Below are 6,000 nucleotides of genomic sequence, written 5' to 3' on the forward strand. Positions count from 1 at the left end.
TTAGTCTAGCATGCGGTGGCTTCCCTAATTCGCTCCATCTATATTTCTTATTTTATTTTCCATCTTTTCCCTATGTGGAATAGCAGCTTAATCTGGCTGTTGCACTGCCATCCTGAATATAACTTCAGGATATAGTAGGTACCAGATTAAGATACAAACAAAGCTAATAGGAGGTGATTTTTGATAGGGGAATCAAGGAAGATTTCATAAATGAGGTGACATTTGAACTGATCCTTGATATATTGGATTTTCAAGGCATGGGTTTAGAGTGAAATACTGAGCTGTTGGTGAGGGACTAGGTGTGGCCTAGATTTCTAGGACATTTACTCAAATGAAAAATGTGGGAAGCCAAATACTATTTGCATTGCTTTTTCCTTATTACATACTGCACCAGTGTGGCAATAATGCCTACATTAGATGTGTGCTTAGGTCTCTGTCCACACATGGAGTTGTGAAGTAGGAACTTCCTGAAATTTGATCCATTAGTAGGCAGAATTTGGTATTGGACTAGTATACTATTTGTGGTTTAGTATTATTATTATAGTCATAGAACAACAATCTTATATTTCACCTACAGCACTTTAATATAGGTGTTATCCAGGGGTATCCTTGGACAAAGCAGTGATTCAGGTTTTTATTGTCAATCTGGGATTAAAAAAAAAAAAATGACCCTGAATGAGGAATCTGAGAGTGCAGACTCTAGATCTGGCAGTGCCACTGAGTAGCTGGATGCTAATAAAAACAAAATAATAACTTTTTCCAGCCTTAGTTTCCCTACTTATGAATATATATATATATAGTAATAATTTCTTCTCCTGTTTGTAAGAGTGCAGCGAGGATTAAATCTGTTAATATATGTGAAAATATTTCCAAGTAGTTAAAAAATCCCTAAAATGCAAAGGGTCAGATTCCAGGTTTCTTATTCTTTCTGAGGATACAGTTAGGTAACCTGATTGATAGCAAGCCATTCAAATGCATTAGGTGGTATAGGCAAAGTCCATGAGAGCTGGGGCTTTTTTTTTTTCTGTTATATTTACAGAACAGTGATCATCACATTGCAGGTACTTACTGTATATTTATAAAATGAAAGAATGAATGAATGACTGGAGGCATTCAAGGGCCTCCCACTAGCTGCCTGACCTGGCTGCCAAAGCTCTGTGTCTAGGTGACTGGCTGAGTAGAGTCTGTGAACTGTGTGTTTGCTTAAGGATATCTTGATTCCACCTGGCTTTTCTCCCTGACTATTTTGATAATAGAAATAGCTAACATTGCTTGAGTACCAGATATGTGCTGGGAGCTGTGAGGTACTTTACATGAACCTTTGGTCATCCTCCCAGCCCTGAAAAGGTGTGTATCCTTATTTTAAACACCAGAAATTCATGCTCAGAAATGCTAAGTAACTTACTAAAAATCATATAGCTAGCATATCAACTTGGGTAGGCTAGATTATGCTGTGATAATAAACAATCTTTATATCTCAGTGACTTAAAACACAAAGGTTTATTTTTTGCTTGTCTCATGTGTTCATATTGAGTCAGCTGGAGGGCCCCACTTGTCGTCCTTAGGGATCCAGGCCACAGAACAGCAACCATCACAAATATTGCTGTGCCAGAGGAAAAGATATCTCTAGAGAGTGTCACACCAGCAATAAAAGTTGGCCTGTGAGTGACATACAGCCCTTTTTCTCAAAATGCATTGGTCAGGATTAGTCACATGACTCCACACAAATATAGGCATACTAGGAAAATGGAGCCCTATCATGTGCTGGAAGACAGAGTGAGACATTTTGAGGGTGATGCAAATAACTACCAGAGCTAGTAAGTGGACAACTTGGTTTATGAATTCAAAAATTACCTACTTCAAAATCAGGTTTATATCACAAAACTGCATTGCTTTACTCAACTTACCTAGAGTTTTGGGAATGGGGAATATCCATTCGAGTTTCATCGAGGGTTGTCTTTTTGAGGTAACCCATGCTGAATCTTCCTAGGCTGAGAATAACTCTTCCTTCTCAGTTGTTACACCAGCAAACATGACCCCTTTGGCCTATGGTAGTTGAGGCTTGAAAGTCAGACCCTAGTAGGATAGGTACTGTCCCTATCCATGCTGTCTTCTGCTTGCTGTATCTATAGCAGAAGTAGTGTCATTAACACCAGTTTCTACTCTTCCAGGCCCAGAGCTGCTGAAATGACTTGCAGTCCCAGAGCTGCTAGAGTGACTTAGCAGTTGGCAAGGTGTCCCCTGAACTAAAGAAGTTGTATATTGGGCCAGAAGCAGACCTGGAAGAAGCTGATGACAAAGGCCTGCCAACAGTGCTGAGACTGTAAGTTAAGATCATTCACATTTCCATCTTTGTAGGCAGCCTGTGATGTGAGTTTGGAGACTGCCCAGATGAAAGCCCTGAATTGGAATTCAAGATCTTTGAAATTAGCCCTGGCTCTATCATCACTAGCTGTGTGACCTTGGGCAAGTAATTTAATCTCTCAGAAGTCTGAGTTTCCTCATCTGGAAGAAGAATTCCAGTTCAACATTCTGATTTTTAAGATGAAAACTGCCAATCTGCACATTGTGTGAGTGGCTAACATCTGAATAGCATTTAATATTGTACGAAGCTTTTCTTCAGCTGCCTTGCTATGCAGACATGATTACCATAATTTTCCCAGTGAATAAATAGTCTTGTAGGATCAGGTGAATTGCCCAAGGTCTCACAATTAATAAATAGCAGAAGTAGGACTTGGACATAAACCTACTGTCTCCAAATTTGGTGTTCTTTTCCCTGGTCTGAATTAGTGACTAGGTAATCCATAGGATGTGAAAAAGAACACAAAAGTAAAGACAGTGGATGGCAGAAAGAAAACAGCAGAGGATTTAAATCTTTGAGGATTAACTTTGAATCCAAGCTCTGCCATTTACTGATTTAGAGTCCTAGAAAAGCCATTTTTTTTCCTGTTTGGCAAAAATAGGCAGGGCTGATAGTCACCTCAGAAACAGTGGTACAGCCATACTGCTTATTAAAATATTGAAATCCTTCTGTATTATTTGATGACTAGCCATTCCATTTGTCCCCCTCCTTTCAGATCCCCCCCATATTCCCATGATTGAGCAACAAAAGAGTTAATGTGGGACCCAGCGGGGGGCATTAAGGATCCACTCCATTTCAGGGAGGTATGGTTGGTCCCAAACCATATTGGTTGTTAAATATTTTTAATATCAGGAATGATTAGCAATAATAATGATAGCATTCTTCCCCCACTTCAGTGGGCTGCTGTTGAAGATCAGATAATATAAAACAATGGAGATGACAGATCAGCTATAAACCTTAAAAGCAATGTTTAAAAATGTCATAGCAATGACCTCTGGGGAAAAAAGTTCTGTTATACCAAAAATAATGCATAGGATTTTACCTTGGTGAGATTGTTGCCTATTAGTCTATTTAAGACTCTCATATGGTAAAGGAACTTATTTTACATCTTTAACTTTGAATTTTTAATGTTTGGGAATAGAACTCATTTCTCAACCATGAAACACCTATCACATTCTCTGCTGATTTTGTGGATCTTGGTTTTTGACCCTTAAATTACTGTTTTCTATATCTTTACCTATTCTTATATAGTATGTCTTTCTGTGCAGTGGCTCACATGGTCCCTACCCTAGATGCTGCTTTAGTCCAGGGTTAAAGGCACTCAACTCCCCATGGCAGGTTTATCACAGAGCAGAGGTCTCTAGAGTCCAGCTATCCTAGAATAACAAGAATAAGGAAAATGATAGCATCATCAAAAACAATGGCAGGACATATTTACTGAGTGCTTTTTACATGTTGAGGACCCTGCTGAGTGCTTTACATATTCTACTGATCATGGTGCTTGACTCCATTTTACCCCACATGATTAGTCTAAGCTAGGGGTCAGCAAACCACAGCCTGCAAGCCGTCTAGTCCCTGGCCTGTTTTTGGAGGACCATGAGCTAAGAATATTTTTTACATTTTTATAGGGTTGAAAGAAGAAGAATATGCTACAGAGATTGTGTGTGGCCCACAAATTCTAAAATTGACATTATTTTGTCTTTTACAGAAAAGTGCCAGTACCACTTTGCTTACTAGTGATTGGATTAAAGTTAGGCATGTGGTCCATTCAGACAACAAATAGTTATTAAGTCCTAACCACTGTTTTGAATGTTGGGGATACATCAGTAAGCAAAACAGACAAAAATTCCTTCCTTCACATATCTTTATTCTAGTTTTAGTTAATGAGATATAAGTTTGTGGTTGTTTGGTAAAGGTTTCTCACATTTAAGTAGGCAATAGTGGAAAAGATATTCCTTTCTACCTCTAAGTGTTTCTTTCTTTAAATGTGATACTTCTAATTTATGATCATGAGGGGAGCCAGCTCAAGACAGAGTTAACACATCAAAGGGGACAGAAGAGAAAGTCAGAAAGAAATTAATTAAGCTGCTGAGTCAATCAACCTTGAAATCTGCCACACCTAAGACCTACTAATATATAATGTTTTCTTTGTTTTGGTTTTCTATGGCATACTTATACACATACGTTACTCAATTTAATCCTTATAACAACCCTATGAAGTACTTATTGTTCTCATTTTGCAGAAGACGAATGTAAAGATCAGAGAAATTAATTAATTTCGTAGTCCGCAGTTAGTGGAAGAGCCATGATGGGAACCTAGGTCTCTCTAGGTCTCTCAGGTCTCTGGTTTCTCTCTCTCATGGACTTTCTAAGCAGTGAGAGTTGTTAGAGGGAAAGGCAGGAAGTCAACGTGAGGACAGTTTTTATATCCTGAGCCTGTATATAGGCTGCATTGCTGAGTTTCATCCTTTTGCTTAGACCTAGAACAATGTTTCTTGACCCCCATCCCACAATGAGAAGGTAGCATTTTTCCATTTATTGAGAAGTCATTACCCTTAGATGGTTGTATTAATATATATAAGGAACCAAGCACTGAAATCTCCCAGGAAGGGGCAGATCTATCAATTTCTCTCCATTTTTCCCACCACCATTTAGATCACTTCTCACTTTGTCTGCTGCAGTAACAGACTCCCACCTGGTCTTTGTTCGGTTCACTGTGGCCTTCTAATCCACTCTCTACACTGTAACTGGAGGATAAAAACAAATTTTCAATATGGTCTGTAAAGACTGTTCAGCTTCATATTTCCTCAGGCACCCTCCTGCTTTCTCTGTTCCAGCCACACTGGCCTTGATTGGCCATCAGCTTGTGCCTGAAATGATCTTTCTTTTTATGCCCAATAAACACCTATTTGTCTTGTGGATATCTATTCAAGTTTTCCTTTTTCACGCAATCCTTTTCTGATCTCCCTGACTGGATTGACCCCTATTGTTTGTCCTCATCAGGCCATGTACCTCCCTTCAAAGCACATGGCACAATTGTAGTTTTCCACTAGTTAGTGTGATTATCTGTTTAAGTCATTTACCATACTGTATTTTATGCTATAGGAGAGCAGTGGCCACATCAGTTACCATTGTAAACCCACTGCCTGGCACGCTATTGGAGCTCAATAAATATTTGTGGAATGAATGTATGTGTATGCATGAAAAGGCATCTTTTATTTTTTCAGTGATCCAAAGCATCAAGGAGAGTTTAGAGCTCAGGTTGTATCAGTCCAAATCCCTGTAGGAAATACACTCGGATCTCAGATGGAGCAATTGAGGAAAGTTTAATTTAGGAACGATTTACACAAGTGTTAATAAGTTTAAGGGAAAGTAACAAGGAATAGTGAAGCATCCTGGGGCTAGCAACAGTGGGGAGAAGTTGGTACACCTAAAACTGACTGGGCAGGGAAGGGAGCAGTTTTGCCCTTAAGAGAATAGTTGTAGCTCTAGAAGAGAGTCAGGGGATAGGTGCTGTGGCTGTTGTAGACAAACCCAGCTAACCTGAAGGGCCTCTTCATTGTCCAGTGATGCCAGAATTATAAGAACAAAAAAACACCATTATCACTAATACTCTTTTCCCTCCTTTGACCTCTATC

General features: G+C 39.1%; 1 long non-coding RNA gene across 1 annotated transcript in view; it reads left to right on the forward strand.

The window, feature by feature from the left end:
• LOC138414027 (uncharacterized) overlaps positions 1 to 2,359 on the forward strand; it is a 45,666-nt gene extending 43,307 nt beyond the window's left edge. Inside the window, exon 3 of the long non-coding RNA XR_011246390.1 lies at positions 2,172 to 2,359. This is a non-coding gene — a long non-coding RNA (uncharacterized lncRNA). The remainder of the gene's footprint in view (positions 1 to 2,171) is intronic.
• The last annotated feature ends 3,641 nt before the right edge of the window (positions 2,360 to 6,000 follow it).

The sequence above is a fragment of the Delphinus delphis genome, chromosome 3, assembly GCF_949987515.2.
Source record: "Delphinus delphis chromosome 3, mDelDel1.2, whole genome shotgun sequence".
NCBI lineage: Eukaryota > Metazoa > Chordata > Mammalia > Artiodactyla > Delphinidae > Delphinus > Delphinus delphis.